Raw genomic sequence first — 16306 nt, 5'->3', positions numbered from 1 at the left:
GTTTTTATGAACAAACTTCAAATATTAAAAATTTGAAAATGGACTTTATGGAGAGCTTTCACATTTCATAAAAGTATTCTTTATCATACACATTTACTTAATAAAAAACTTTTAATCAGCTTTTAACAACAGTAACTATTATATAAGTATGCAAAAGAAGTTCAAATAAATTCGACTAGGCTAAAGCTACTGTGACAGTGTTGAAGAACAAATCGTTTTAGTCGATTGGAGGATATTACATCAAGACAAGAGACGTAAGTGCCGAGATTCTATCTGAAGTCATTGTGATTTTGGCTGTAACAACTTCCATCCATAACATAAATGTTTTGTTTTCTTTAAAAATCTCGTGTTTTACTCACAAGTGATCCTATTTCACCAAAAGCTATTTTATATTTTCAGGGTTTTCCTATAATACCATGTGGTTCTCAAATAAAATCGCATCATATAAATTTTATTTGCTCTTTAAAAACATAATATACAACCAGGTTCTTATATATATTTATTTTTTTAGTCCTCCCTTTTCAAATCTAATTTTTTATATTTAATTGCTATAAGCTTGCAAAAATAAATAATGTTACTTTAGATTTATATAGTCTTGTCAATGTGTATATAAACACATTAAAAATTAATAATAGTATTCGCTTTATACATTTTTATCTAATAATATTTTTTTTATTTAAAAAAAGTCAGACTAACCACAGAGTGTTTAGTAAGTAAGGAAACAGGTCAAATTTTATAAACAATGAGAACAACAGAAACCCGTTTCCTTACTTATTGATCACTCTATATATTTTTCAAAAGTTATTTCAGTAAAAAAGAATAAAAATATACTTTTTGATATGTAATACTTTCATTTTAAATAAATTTTCTTCGTATTATAAATTATTATTTCTTATCCATTTGAAAGAATTGATGATATTATACTTAAGCATTTTAATTAAAGCTACCAATCTATGATTTGGGTGAGATAGAGCAAAATATTAAGAAAACTCTTAAAAGCTTAATAATTTCATACTACTCAATTATGAAATACTACTCCCAAATATTATTATAAGGTATTCTTGCTTTTTTCACTTGATTTTATATTAATGGTTTAAATATTGCCATCATAATAAATAATACTTAATATTAATAAATCATGTTAAAATTAAAGTTTGTGATTTAGTTAAAAACAATTTTTTTTTTTAATCATTATAATAGGTTAATGGCAAAATATTATTGGAATATAAAAAAAGAATAGGTTTATCTAATCAAATAAAAACATTTTTTACTCGTGTTTGATATACTTCTTATTAAAGATTATCGAATTTAATTTAAAACCTAATTAGTGAAATTACATAGTAAAATAATACTCTTTGTGTTGAAGACCTTATATTTTCAATAAAAAGTCTTTTGATCATAATTTGATTATAAACTACAAAGATTGAATTTGCAATTTTAATTAATTTAATTTATCTAGTAAAAATATTAAATATCATTCTTCAAATAATTTATTCCAAATTTGGTACTTATTGAAATTGTATTTTCTTTTGGTAATAGTTTTATGCAGTAAAAATGATCGGAAATGCTTATCTCATATATCTTAATAATTCATTGGCAATTACAAGAACATTACGGTCTGATAACAATACGTATCTTTACTAATTGTAGTTTTATGGAAATTGATGGTCTATTTGTATTATCCATATATACAAGCATGTTATTGATTAATTTACCATAGTTATTTGTTGAAATTGCAGTTGATATACATAAAATTTGCTTTTAATTAAATAGCTTACCTGAAAAAATAAAAAAACAATATTAAAAATGATTATGGTAAAATTATTAGTAAATTGATGAATATGTGTGTACTCTGATTTATCGTATAAAACTAATTAAAGTTTATTTGTATTTGTTTGCAATTGAAAATATTATGATATAAAACATTTAACAGACTGTGTAAAAAGTTTTTGATATTGACTAAACTATGAAAGTCTTCACTTGATTCCTGTATTTTTGAAACTGCAGAAGCGTTTTGGTAAGTTCTGTACGAAGTTAATTCAAATTTAATTAGAAAATAAAACGTCTTTAAACGGTCTCAGTTTATCTAAAAATAAAAATCCAAAATCAAATAATAGCCTTCATCTATTATCGATAACATTTAATAGTAGAAACTAGTAATAACCCAATTCTAAACTTTAATTAATCCAATTCCGGATTAAATTTTATTTAAAAAATATCAAATTTTAATCCAGAACTTTTAAACGAGTTCCATAATTTTCTCTAAATAGACTTTATTTCTTGGAAATGTAGCGTTATTTATTTTACTAATTGTCGTTTATGTTGAGTGTAATGATCATTGTAGCAAATTTAGTGCTAAGAAAAATGTTCAATATTCTACCCGATAGTTATCTTCCATTTTCAAGTATTATAATAGTAAACCAAATTTGGAAATAAAATTTTGCAAGTGATATCATTAGTAGGTATCATTATAATCCATTCTACGAGGTACATTCAGCAATACTTGTATGCTATATCTTATTACTCAATAAACGCCCCAAAGTACGCACACTATATTACAGCAAATATATATAAAACCTACATGTGAATTTAGACATAGGTTGGCAGTTGTTTTCAATGTTTATAAATACACATTGTGTAATAATATATTTCCGGCTAACAAATAGTACGATGAATATACAGAAGATGCGCATAAGTCGATCGCCGACACTTCGGAGGTTCTCACGGATAGCGCACTAACAAAATCGTAAATCTACTGCCGACGTGAAATTCTCTTATTCTGTTGTTTTCTCAAAGGGAGGAGAGTTTTTATTTATGGCTGTTCCTATCGTAAAACTGAAACTCCAGTCATCGCCAATGAGTTTAAGGACGAGGAAGTAGAACGGGTGGTGGTGGTAAGATGGAATGAAAAAAATTACGCGAATAAAAGCAAAAAACAAATTCCCTTATCTCAACTCAAGAGGAATTCATTCGATTTCCAAACCGGATATTTTTGTTTGCTAGGGACTCATACCTCAGGGTTTATATTTGAAAGTAAACATAATGACATAGACCAAAAGAGACACTTGACTGTATATAGCGTTATATTTTATGTCATGTTCAAAACGTTTGTGAAAACCGATATAATTTATTTCTATACCAGGAAACCCACTTTCTTTTCAATTAAAACATACTGTATGTTAATCAAAGAGATATACAACACAAGAAAAATTCTACAGTATCATTTTTATTAAAAACTCTGCAATTGATATTTGGATCAAAGTATTCTCAGATTCTTTTTACAAAATCTATTAAATTACGTTTTTAAAGAATGAGCTGTTTGTAGTTCAATGTATTATAATAATGAAATGTTGTTATTCATTTTATTACAATTAAAAAAAGTGATTGTTTGAAAATATATTGTAATATATTGTAGGACGACCACTACTCTAAAATATATTGTAATCTTACGGTAATATTTTTCATGTTTAAATTAATCGTTTTTAGTTTTATTGTATTTATTCCAAATACAAATTTATCATAAAACATTCAAAATTAATTTTGTATATACCGAAATTAATAATAATTCACTCTCAATATAGATTATTTTTTCAACTATAAAATTCTTGGAAAAATGATTTGGCAAACCTTAATATCGAGCAATAGTTTTAATAAGATGATTCCTATGGTATTTTTTACTATAAAATTAATTTACTTATTTTTGGTCGTGATTAACATAACTAAAACAAAATAACAATTATACCCATCTAATAATTAGTCACTCCCAAGAATACCTTTTCCAAGTTCCGCCCATGCATAACAAACTGGTTGATTAATCTGGTACTTTACAATTCACAAGGAGTATACATAGTATTTGAATAGATAATTATTTTTCTCTAAGAGTCAATTAGGCCAATAGGTGAAAAAATTCATTATGAATTCCCATGATACAAATGTTTACCTAAAGATAGACGGTTGAAATATATTATTGGAAGCTATGTAATGTGTTAATTAAACATTCCTTGAACTCTCGGTAAGAAGTATTCGTGTGATTTATTTACATACCAACATTGAGAGATCTTCTTAAAATTTAAAATAAAAATGTTATTATCATCCTCAATTAATCTACAATATAATAAAAAAAATAACGCATTGTAAATTACTATCAAATAATAGTAGAATTTATATTTATATTGTAGAATAATAATTTTTTGTACAAACGTATATATTATACAGGGTGTTCAGTAAGTCAGGAAACGGGTTTCTATTGTTCTCATTGTTTGTAATAATTGACCTGTTTTCTTATTTACTGAACACTCTGTATATTGACATAATTTAGTAGTGGTTAGTCTGAAAAAATTTTTTTTAATAAAAAAAGATTATCAGATAAAAATGTATATATATATATACTCAGTGTATACATCAATTTATTTCCATTCACAACAAAATAATTTGGTATTATACATTTAAAAATTGACATAATTGATGAATTAAAAATATTTTAATATAGAATAATGCATTACTAAAAACAAAATAAAAATATAATCTTAATATATAATTATATTATATATTATGAGTTATCTATGAGTTGTTGTTGTTGAATATAATGATTCAACAAAATTACATACTTATAACCAACTTATATTTAGCGTAAAAACATTTTCTTCTATCTTTTTCTCAATTAATAATTAATGTTTGAAATCGTAAAATTAAACACAAATATTCAAATTTTCATAAACTTTAAAATGCTACAGATAAGTTACTGCTGAATAAGATATTTTTTTATCAATTTCTTTGTTTTATTATATTTTACAAAATTTCTATTAGGAAATTTTTTTTTACATTTTTCGTAAATTTAAAATTTTATATGATATGTTATATTAGTTGTATAGTCCTAAATTATACTTTACTGAATGCTAATTTGAAGTAAAATGAAGTGTATCTTCGTCTTTAATTTTAATTATATTTTTAGTTTGTCACCCTGCGTTTACTAAAAGAAAGGCATAGGTAGACGAATTAAATAAAAATGGCAATTTTGACCCACGCTTAAAATATAGTGTCTTTTTGACTAATTCACATAATTCATAAGTAAAACATTATTATTTTTTATTGAACCTAAAACTTTGACAGCAAAGGACATTAGTTACAATATTAATAATACAATGTTACATTATTTGTACATTATATACAGTCTTAGAGGAATATTTTGTATAGTTCCCAAACAAATTATTCTTTTTTTAAAGAGTATCTATATTTGGAATTAAAGAATTTTTTCGTTAAAAACTTTTTATTTTAAGAATATTAAATTATAATTACACCTTCTTATAAATTTACTAAAAAAAGTGTTACAAAATAAATATTTCTAAGACTTTAGGGTAATAAATATAAATTTAAGAGCAAATAAAAAATAAAAGATTATTAAAATTTTAAGATAAATTTCGTAATCTAAATTAATGTTGTAAATACTCCACCAAAAATGTACAAGAGGTATCTAGTAACTGCACTTTTTAGAAATTAGATTTTCCTAAAAAAATTGTAGTTAAGTCTAATTTATTTTTAATACAAATAATATACACTTTAAACTCAATCTATTTTAGAGTGCTTAAAAAATAAAATACACAAATAAAAATTAATTGAATATATTTTACATAATGAAATAATTATTCGTTAAATTAAAATTAAATAAACTTAAAAAAAAATAAAGGTTTATTTAAATTATGGTTACAAGGAATTAAATGTAACCATATAAAATATGATAATTTATTGATAATAGTTATAAATAAAAGACAGATTTCCGTTTGAGAGCACTAAATTTAATTTATGAAAATGAAAAAGGGATTTAATTTTTAATCATAAACATTTTCATTTGTATACTTAAAAGAAATAAGTTAATAAAGATTTATTTAAAATGTGAAGTGAATAAAACTGTAGTTTTTAATTTTAATTTTAATCGATGACATTTAAAATGAAAATTTGTTGTAATGATTAATCGATAAACGTGGAATATAAAAATGATTTATTAATGAATTTCAACTTTACAGAATTATAATTAACTCAAATTTTTTTTTTTTATCATTATAGATATTGATTAACATCTATACTTAAACGTTGATATGATTATGTCAACGTTTGTCCTTAAACTCAATTAACTGCATAAGTAACTAGCAAAATGATTTTTTTAAACCTTTTAGTACAATCATTTGACAACTTAAGAGACACAGTTACGGAATTGTGTAACAACTAAACAGTTGTTAGTATTTAGTAGCAGTTTAGCTACTAAACACTATGAAAAACATATTGTAATTATGAAAATGTATTATTATCAAAATGTAGACTTTTGTTTCGACACGGTGTAAAGTACATTGATAATTTAGGGGATATGTTTGGACCAGGTAACTTTGAATGACAATAGGATTTGGGATAGGAGACGATACCCGCATGTACATAGCTCTCAGCGGATTTATCGGTGTGTTCAGTAGCAGTTAAGTTTTAATTTAATACGGGCACATTGTACGTGCGTAAAGTTAAACCGCAGTGACGTCGATTATACTGCAAAGTACAAATATCACTGTGTATTGTGTTTCCCGGGGACGTCCGCATATTTCATTACAGTTGTTGAGTGTTATCTCGCAGTTAAATATGTTTTGATTTCTCTTTACCAATGTTTTTATTACAACCGGTATTTTACCTTATTTAATATTCAAACGAACATTTTAAGTACACTTAGTAAATCATTATTTACTATGCATAGCGTTGTTTACGCTGTTTGAGAGTAAATTCAGTGCATGCGGGTCTAAGCATATTCTATCCTCAAATAGCCACCCAAAACACAATTAAAAAAGAATGTTAAACCGTTCTCAGGTATCTGTGTGGCTACGCCTTTGATTAAGGTTGGTGGATGTTGTAATGAAAAGCTGTGTGTATTTAATATTAAGATGCAAAAATATTTACTTTAAGGTCAAGTTACATATCAAACGTCGCAACGGAACTAAGCATTAAAAACATTATTTATTTAGCAATCCAATTTAGTTAGTTTTTCTTCAGTCGAGTATAACGGCCTATTAAATTACTAAAGTCTTATTATATAATAGAATATTTATGTAATAATCCAAGGTAATTTCTAATTTCAATTTCGTATTTGAGCATCACTGAATTACCGACAGAATACGAAAACTAATCTAAATTTATTTACTTTAATCTAATTCGTGACGTGATAATGCAATCTTTTGTAATATAATTATCTATATTTTTTTCCTGTGAAAAAATAGCCCCTAAGACAATTATTTTTAATTTTAATTACATCATAACATACTTATGACAAAATTTAAACACATAATAAAAATGTAAAGTAATTTCATGAATTAATTTTACACATTAACTCTATAGCTATAATAAAATTAATGTATGAAAATTAATTAGATGACACGTGCATTTTTTTAGAGGTTTTAAAAATTCGAAAAATATTTATTTTTCTATAAAAATCAATTTCGTTTATTTTTTTTAACCTATTTTTTTTTAATTTTCCAAGTTTCAATTTAATTAATTTTTGTTGTTTATGTGATTGTAACTTTGTAAAATTTCAATTCACGTAAATATTTGTTTCAAAAAAAATATATATATTTTTTTTCTTTTTCTTATTTTAAGTTATAAACATAAACCTACATTACATTATTTGTATGAATTATATGCATATATATTAACTAAATAAACTATAAGATTATTTAGTAAAAAATGTTGAAATTTTGTTATGATAATTACAATGATGATTCTTGTATGATATAAAATTTTCATCCGCACAATCATTTATGTTTTATCTTAAAAAAAACTAATATCATACAAAGTTAAGATACTTTACCGCCATATAGTAACACGATTGTAATAACGATAAGTAAGGTTATTTTTTCATCATTGTCACTTTGAATTCCTAAAAGTTAACTTGTTTTCTTTAAGTGTAAATGAAAAAGCACAAAAATGCCGAGACAACTTTTTTTAGTAATAAATATCAACTATTTGCTGTGTAGTGCACTTTTTTCCATATTATCCACTTCACGAGTACTATTATTTCTCAAGAGAAGTTATCGATGACATAAATTTCTAAAAGTTTAAATTTAAGAGATCATAATGTACATTCAGGAGAATTATTGAGTTTTTGTTTTTACGAGTTTTGTTTACTACTTAAGATGAGATTCTCTTTTGTCATGTGTTAATTTTATTTTATTTTTTCCATTCATCAGTTAAAAGTAGCCACTAGTTCTTTTTTACATCAAATAAGGGCAATTATATTATTTTGATTCATAACATTTGTAACAACATATTTTATAAATAAGTGATCACATTTTTTTAAAGTCACTATAATAACACAAAATATTTTTTAATTTTATATTAAATATACATGACATTTAAAATAAATAAAATTTAAAAGTTTGTAATTATTTACTTTTAAAACTTTGAATTAAATTTTCCGTTTTACATACGCTAATATTTATTTTCAACTTAAATAATAATAAATATTATTTCAAGCGATACTTATTCTATTGTGTTTAAATAGAACTTTCATAAAATAAACACGTCTGTATATAAACTATTGTTTTTGTAATTACAAAATATTATATAACTTACTGGTAAAAAAATGTAAAATAAGTCTTAGTTTTTAGAACTAATAAAAGGATAATTAGAATAAAATAATTTCTATTTCTTTGAAATAACTAAAATGTCACATTTTAAATTGTTATAATAAATGATGTTTATACGTCATTATAATAAATATAATTGAAGTACTTGGAATTCTAACTGTGAATATTTTTGTTATTTAAAAAAAATTAAATAAACTAAGAAATATTTACATTTAACGTTAAATAGTATATATTTGACATAAAATAAAATAAATAAAAAGAACAATTTTTTTGTGACCCCTGAATTAAATTCAACGCATGATGACACATTATTTAGTACACATGAATTTAAATTTACACAAGAGCAATTTAACGAAGGGTTGTATTAATAAAAGAAACAAAATCAATAAGTGTTATTATAATAAAAATAAATAGATGCCATTTATTATTTTTCTGTATAAACTGAAGTCAGAACTGCACTGACAAGGTATTTCTTTGGGCTTTCATCAATATACTATCGACACTTCGATCACTTCATAAGTCACAGAGTTATACTGCAGATATTACAAATTAAAAAATATCAAATTCATAAAAACTTTTTTCCCAGTATAAATCATTATGCGCATAGTTGTTTTATCTGCAGAATAAAAAAGATTACAATGATAAAAGAAAAATTATTTTATAATAAATAATAAGGTTATTTTGATTGTAATATTTAAAAATCTGAGTTTTCTCACCAAAAAAATATTCCAAATTAATTAAAATATCACGGGAAAGAGGTTATTAAATCATCCTAACTTTATAATAATACTATATTTTCTATAAATTAAAAAAAATTCAAATTCAGATAATAAAAAGAGACATTATCGTGATTTATATAATGCTATTTATACCTGAGTATATATGTATGAACAAAAATTTTAAGGGGATAAAGTTCCCCTTATATATAAATAATAAAATTTTGTTTTAACAATATGTGTATTTTAACAAGTTTAATTCTATTATATGATTTCTACTTGTTGAAAGTATATAAAGTAAAGGTTCAATTACTGAACACCCCCCAATAAGTGAGAAAAAGGGCATTAATTGTAACTTTAACTATCTATAAACAGAATTGTGTGATTTTGCTAATTTTTGACACATGACTTGAATGGAAAATTTAAATCGCTAATGTTGACATTTAAATATGATATGAGCAATCAAAATTCAGTTACAGGGCATTTTCGGTTTTTTATACTAAAATTCAGTTTAGTATGTTTGAATTTTATTTATATCACTAAAAGTTACTCTTAAAGTTTAAAAGTAAATGAAACTACTGATTTTAAATCTAGATATTTTACGTTAAATCGTAAAGAATTAATTGTTATATAATTTTGAAGTTCCATAAATCCTTAACTGTTTTATAACTATACGAAGTACCCTATACTAGATATTTATAATTAGTATAAATAAATATTTGCTTTTGAATTAAATTATGCGTCTGATGTTCAACAAATGTAGATAAATAATTGTATCTGTACAGGGTGGCCCGCCACTCACTGACAACTTAAATAACTTTTGATCCAGTTAATATTTTTAGCTGATTTTTTTTTTTAAATAATAGTTATACGTTAGGTCCATAGCTATATATCAATAATTAATTTTTTTACATTTTATTAAAAATATTAATTATTTTTAAATTTTAAATAAAATGTAAAAAAAAAATCTAAGATAGCTATTTTGTAGAGTAGAATTTAAGAAAAATTTTAGTAAAAAAATATCTTATTAATATTCAGTAGTAAATATTCTGTAGCGTTTTGAAGTTTGTAAAAATTTGAATTTTCATGTACTATTTTACGGTTATAAACATTGAAATACGTATTGAGAAAAGGACAGAAGAAAACGCTATCTTTTCATGATTACTGTGTATACATATGATGATAATGTGTATACATTACAAACTTGGCATTAATACCATGATAAGAAATTAGATAAGGCAATTATTACTTATCACTCTCATTCAAAAGTATATTGAAAAGATAGCGTTTTCTTCTGTCCTTTTCTCAATACGTATTTCAATGTTTAATACCGTAAAATAGTACATGAAAATTCAAATTTTCACAAACTTCAAAACGCTACAGAATATTTACTACTGAATATTAATAAGATATTTTTTTACTAAAATTTTTCTTAAATTCTACTCTACAAAATAGCTATATTAAATTTTTTTTTACATTTTATTTAAAATTTAAAAGTAATTAATATTTTTAATAAAATGTAAAAAAATTAATTATTGAGATATAGCTATAGACCTAACGTATAACTATTATTTAAAAAAATAATATTAAGTGGATCAAAAGTTATTTAAGTTGTCAGTGAGTGGTGGCCCACCCTGTATAAAATTATGTATATAATAAACTGAATATTGGGCTTAATTATTAAGTTAATTTATTTTGTCTGTGTAATTTTATTGTGATTTCAATTTTATTTACCATTAATTTTACAAAAAAATATTTAAAATATAAAAATGCATGCTCTTATAAATAATATTTTACAAACAAAATAAAAAACATTTCAAAAAAAATGTTGAGTAGCATAAAATATTGAATTAAAAAAATTTTACAATTAAGTAAAAACGCAAAAAATTAAAGAAATTTTTTTTTAAGTGCTACTTGTCTCAATGTTTTATCAGAACATTGAACTTCTCTAAATCGTAAATGTTTTATGTATACCTATACAGCTAAAACCTCTTTTTGAAGAAGTGATAACCCTTTAGCGGTAGTGGTAATGATACACTTATAAGTTTAGATATTACATTTACGTCCAGGTTTAGTAACAGATCTGTGTTTCTTCCAAAAAAGTACTTATACAAACTTTTCAGTTTAAAAGCGTTCCTATCTATGGAGAGCGAATACGCAATTTTATTATCAGCTGATAGGAAAGTTTTTAACGACCCGGCCGAATAATCATTTCCCACCTATTTTTCTTTTTTTTTTTTTTTAATACCCCCAAGTTTAGCTTAAATACCCCGAGGGCTCAAGTACAATTTTGCTAAAAGGTTCGCTATGACAAAATTTCACATTCGTTTTATTACATTTCTTTACCAACTTTCGTTTATCGAATAAAATAAACGCTTAATACTTTCAAATATATTGTATTCTTCTTTGCGTATAACAAAAGAATATCTAATTAAAGAACTATAGATATTTAACTCATTTTTATGTTTATTTCGTTTATAACATCAACCCTTTTCGTATCGTATTTGCTAACTAATTGCAACCAATAAAATACAATAATACCTTATTGTTTTATGAATTTCATGCCAAATTTTAACACAATGGAGTAGAAGTAGTAAAATAATGTCTAAGGATGTCAGTTTAATGCTCAGGTTTATACGACGACAAGGTCAGCCTAAAGGGAAATTAGTGCTCTAATTTATCTTTATTATTATTACTTTTTTATTTTTAATAGCTATGCTTTTTCCACACTCGACACTTCTATTATTATTTTAAAGATGTGCAAAAAATTTAACCTAAATAATTAACTATAATCCCAAATGTTACCGCCTCTAGTTGGCAAAAGTTTTACATTGTAACTCTAATTATTTTTCTCTGCGTGCGGTTTTTATTTGAATTGCGGTTCTCTTTATACGATACATGTCTTTTAATTAAATCAAAATGAGGACTCCACAAAAAATATTTAATTAATTGTATATCTATATTTTTTTCTCAATAATATACATTTATATTATTATAATTAAAAAAAAACAAATGTTTAACAAAGATCATTAACATAAATAAGTTATAATCAACATTTTTACTATATTACCATTATGCAAGTAACGTTAATATATAGGAATATTACTGGTGTTTTACTAAAAGTTTACAAGGCAAATGATAGTATTAACGTTATAATCATTTTTAAATAAGAATCTCTGTTGAAAAGATTACGGTTAAAATGTTGGGGCTTGGTGGCAATAACGCTCTGTCAAAAACTGATGCGTACAACAAATCACGGACCTAGTGGACGCTCGTCAGTTTTAAACTCTGCCCGATAAGCTGAACAAACACATTAAGGTCGCGTTATTCCCAAGGGATATTTGGCAAAGTACAATATATTATTTGGGATATCAAGTATCAACCCATTTAAAAAAATAAAATTGATTGATACGCCTGAATAAGAGCGGTATATGTATAATAAATAATACCGTTACATTAACTCTTTTTCGTCTAGTGGTCAGTTTCTCTTGCCCTACGCCAAACAGAAATTATGAGGTTTCCGACACTGACGTTTTGATAAAATATAAGAAACAGCTAGTCATTTATACATGAGGAAAGGCCAAACGCATTAATGCCATCACAAAATTTCTATTATTGACCTGTTTTTGTTATTTTAGCGTTATCATATAAATTAATATAAATGTTTATTTTTTGTCTCGTAGTACACATTAATTAATTAAAATTAGAGACGTTTCCAGCTGAGAAAGCTTTTTGAGTTTTCTGTGAAATAAGAACATAAGAAAATTATTATAAGTATAATAAATTAAATAATTTTTAAAAATATTTGACGTCATACAGAGAGATTATTACATAGAGGTTTTTCTTGTTTTATCGATTTGTTAACTTAATAAATATTTGAAAAATAAATTATTTATTATTAGATAAGTACTTTTAAAAATCAAGAAACTTTGTATTTTTAGGCAAAAATAACAATAGATAAAACTATATTATTAAAACTACTCTGACACTTTACAATATTTGATTGACATAATTTTCTCATATTGTTTTTGGGTGTAATGTAGTTTCGAGATTTTACATGTGATTTGAATATATTTGTTTGTATAATTAAGTATACATTGCAATAGGTAGTTGTTTAAACTCGGAGGTATATTGTGCTTTGTGCAAAATAGTTTCCTCAGTTTTAGCTTTACATAAATGTACTCAATATTCTAACATATAATTATACTTGTGTACATAGAGCTGATCATGAATAGAAATAAAATATTATTATGCTTCAAGATTCTCAAGTTGACTTATTTATATGACGATATTGCAGAGTTGTGAGATGTACCAGACAAACATACCAAATTTTCCATGTGAGCATATTTATTATGATTGATACCCATCTAAAAATTATTTAAGAAGAAATACAGTCGATTTTGAACTTTCTCTTGATAAAGAATTTTATTATAAAAGAGATCAGTACTAATGCCAAAACTAATAATCTGAAATTACCTAATATAATATAATATAATATAATATAATAAATTATATTTATAAATTATATAATAAATTATGAAATTACCTCTTTAAAATTTAAGTTCTCTGATTAGAGTAACGGATTTAGTGGCGTACACTGTATGACGCCAAAAGGTTGACTAATAATATTATTTAGGTATTAGAGTAAGTAGGAATCGACAATTATATTATAAAAAAATGTAATGATCGACTAACTAAAATTACTTTGAAATTATACTAAAAGAATACATTTTTTATGTAGTTAGTATATAGTTTAAAGGAATAATTTAATTTGAATTAACCGAAAAAAAATTGACTGTGCACCTCCGAACGAATATTTACTAAAATGAACTCGAATAATCTAAGTAATTTAAATTGTGATTGTAAATCTAATGTAAACCAAAATGAAATAATTAGTTTATACTAATTAAAATTCCATAATTATCTTTATAAATTAGTATTTAAATTGAAATAATCACATGAATATTAATTTTGTGAATGATTTGTTCAACACATGATGATTATGTTTTTGTTTTTAGTTATTTCGTGTGTGGAATTTAATTGCATAATATTGTGTTGATTTTGTGAATATCTTTATTAAAGTTCTTAACATTGTAGTTTTATGGTCATAATCAATATTGTAACATAATACTCCAAGCTAATTTAATTTAAATCTTTGTTAAATTAGATGACTAATTCATTTAAAATGTGTATACATTTATGGTTATAAAATCCATTATCCAATATATAAATTAAGTTAAAATAATTAAGTATAAGATACCATAATATTTGTTATTAATTTGATTTATAAGGCTTATAGAATAAAACGATAAAAATAATATTTATAAAACTTTGTTATTGCAGTTCTCAATTGCAAGTTAAGTTCAAAAAAAAAACGAAACTTTATGTTAGAAAAATAAACAATCAAAGTCTATTTTTTTATCTTCTTAAATATTTGAAGGATTTACATTAATTATTCATGAATTCAATATTTATAATGGCAGTCTGTGTATAACTTTCCAATTATTAAAGGATTATCTTAGCCTTACAAACTATAAAAATAGAAACAAAAGAGCATTGCATTTTCTCAAGTGTACGTTAGCACAAAAACATCTAAGTCATAAACTCTGAGGTTAATAACGTGGAAAATTTTCTCATTCGAAAGTAAAAATACTATAACGCCGCTTATACCGGCACTTTTGGTAACTATACAATATTATAAACATATATCAGTAAGAAATATTACCACACCATTATAGGTATTATAATGTCATCATATTGTAAATCATTTCGAAAGAATACCAAAGAGCATGTTTATATGTTAAAATCTCCAAAATTTTAACATTTTGTCTACTTTTGTGTTTGTGTAAAATAAATAAATTTATAGTTATAACACTGGAACAATATTTGTCAAGTATTCTAATCTGTAATAATCAATATTATTAATACAATAAAATATTTAATATTTTGTGGTACTGTAATTATAAATATACTACATAATTAATTTAACAAATTATTTACTAAATTTAAAGTGAAATAAAATTTATTTATGAACAATTTCTTCATCTATAAAGACATTTATATTAATATACACACAAATTATGGATTATGTATATGTATCTTGATTGTCAGCATGACTGAGATTCGGGGTTATCGTAAATATCCGGTAAATAGAACCAAATGAGAATAATTTTAGGTCCTGACATGACTAATATGTCTACATGTGTATATTGTGTAGTTAGGACAAAATTTCAACAGTTGATTGTATTCAGTGACCACTGAGTATGTATACAATGATAATAAAGGGATAGAGTTTGCATCAAATTGTCTGTCACAGATGTTAACAAAAACTTCTTTCACTCTGTTTAGCTTTGTCTGTTTGAAAATTATATGTTTTGGCACAAAACGAATACTTCTAATGCCAAGACCGTCAAAATTGGAAAAGAACCCTTTTTGTTGTCATATTGATATTTGCTTTAAGCTAGGGTCAAATATCTTATTGCTCTTTACAATAGTTTGCTGGCCTTTCGTGTAAAATTGTAATATTTGAGTCTAGCCTAAAATTATTGAATAACTATTTGGTAGCAATACAAAAATGTATGATTCTTATTTATAATAAATTGGTAGTCGTTATAGATTAATGCATTTACACCATTGTTGGTAACAAATAAGTATATAAAGTAAGAAGTGTAGAAATTCGAAATTTTATTGCACCAAATAAATAAAATCAATGAATAACTTAATGTGGAACGGTCTAGTAATAAATCGTACCTTTCAACAATAACAGTAATTACATTAATTTTTCAACGATTTCTAGTTGGGTTTGTAACTCTACCGTTGTGGATCATTTGACTGATATGAATGACAAAATTTTGAGCTATCGACATTTATTAAAAGTTAATATTTTAAATAAATCTATGCTTTTATACAAAGTAATTCTTTTAATGTTAGACACTCAATTTATCTTAAAATAATAATTACGTTAAAAATTATTTTTGA

At 24.1% G+C, this 16306-nt stretch overlaps 1 protein-coding gene across 2 annotated transcripts in view; it reads right to left on the bottom strand.

The window, feature by feature from the left end:
* Positions 1-16306, bottom strand: part of LOC126900592 (uncharacterized) — a 117481-nt gene that overhangs the window by 51973 nt on the left and 49202 nt on the right. The window lies entirely within an intron of this gene.

The sequence above is a fragment of the Daktulosphaira vitifoliae genome, unplaced genomic scaffold, assembly GCF_025091365.1.
Source record: "Daktulosphaira vitifoliae isolate Bord-2020 unplaced genomic scaffold, ASM2509136v1 Scaffold_3, whole genome shotgun sequence".
NCBI lineage: Eukaryota > Metazoa > Arthropoda > Insecta > Hemiptera > Phylloxeridae > Daktulosphaira > Daktulosphaira vitifoliae.
This window is presented reverse-complemented; position numbering and strand designations above follow the sequence as displayed.